Source organism: Suricata suricatta, chromosome 6, assembly GCF_006229205.1.
Source record: "Suricata suricatta isolate VVHF042 chromosome 6, meerkat_22Aug2017_6uvM2_HiC, whole genome shotgun sequence".
NCBI lineage: Eukaryota > Metazoa > Chordata > Mammalia > Carnivora > Herpestidae > Suricata > Suricata suricatta.
The window spans coordinates 39,286,473-39,287,890 of NC_043705.1; the positions used below are offsets into that span (position 1 = coordinate 39,286,473).

The 1,418-nt window shown below is 44.1% G+C and overlaps 1 pseudogene; it reads right to left on the reverse strand.

Annotated features, from left to right (window-relative positions):
- Positions 1–1,015: 1,015 nt before the first annotated feature.
- Positions 1,016–1,193, reverse strand: LOC115295002 (annotated as a pseudogene).
- Between the last annotated feature and the right edge of the window lie 225 nt (positions 1,194–1,418).

Sequence of the window (1,418 nt, forward strand, 5' to 3'; positions counted from 1 at the left end):
TTCTTCCTGAGAAGTCTCCAGCAGGAAGAGGAGGTAGGTGAAACAGTCATCTCTAGGGATGAGTTTCGGTCCTATGTGCATAGCTGGTCAAGGGCAAGGAGTCCAGTGTGAACTCCAGAAGGGTCAGGGAGTTATACAGAGAATTAAGGAAGTCTGTTTGTTTTTCCACAAAACATGCCAGGAGGGAGACAACATCCGCTGAAGAATAACATTAATAAGCGGCATCTGCCATCTGTGAGCCACACCTTTGTTGTCTCTGTGGCTCATCTAACAAATGAGAAACTGAATTTTAGCAGGGTTGCTCCTGTGACTCAGTGGGGAGTTGGGGAATGGACAAGAACAGAGCCCAGGTTTCAGGTCTCCTTACTCAAAATAACCATGAGGGAGAACGGTAGTTGGCACGTGACAGTAAGCATCTTTGTTATGTTTATGACATTCAGTGGCCATTAATTTGAACTGTGGGAATTATAAAGAGAGGAAAGGTAGTTTGTTTCCTAGAAGAACTTCCAGGTCAGTTTGGGAACTTTGGCTCATGAGCAAAAACAAGAAGTAGATGAAGCTAGCATATACTAAGAGCCAAATAAAGAATCCAGAGAGAACATTCAGAGGAGGGAGCTGTTGCCTAGGCTGAGACAGTCAGGGGATACTTCACACAGAAAGATCTCCCAGAGGCTTTGAGGAAAGATAGAACTTGGATATGGAGAGAGTCATTGGCAGGTGATTTACAGTTTGAAAGATGTGAGGGGAATGGGAGGTGCATGGAGTCTTTTGGGGGTGCCCCCATGCGTATAACAAATGAGAGGCAAGTGCCACCTGAAGTGAGCTTTTATTTTTTATTTTTATTATTTTATTAAAAATTTAAAAATGTTTTTTATATATTTTGGAGAGAGAGAGAGAGGGAGGGGGAGAGAGAGAGAGAGAGAGAGAGAGAAAGAGAGAGAGAGAAGGGGGGAGGATATGAGTGGAGGAGGGACAGAAAAAGAAGGAGACACAGAATCCAAAGCAGACTCTAGGCTCTGAATTGTCACCACAGAGCCCCATGCAGGGCTCGGACTCACAAACTGTGAGATCATGATCTGAGCCCAAGTCAGCCACTTAACTGATTGAGCCATCCAGGCACCCCCTGAAGTGAGTTTTTACGCTGATGAGAACAGATACTGCACTCAAGCTTAGCCAAAAGGCCGAGAAACGATGAATAAGTGAGTTTTAAAAAACCCTTTAGAGTTTGTTGGATCAGGAAATGAGCTATCTTTTTTCTGAATTCCTTGAGGTGTAACTACTTTTTGTCTGAGGTAACTGACCCTGTTCAATAGTCCCTTCTTTGACTGTTATGATGACCACCCCAAGCTTCTACTTTGCTCATTGGATTTCTTTTTGGCACAGTTCTGCTGAGAGGAGCAGCCCCTTCCATCTTCTGA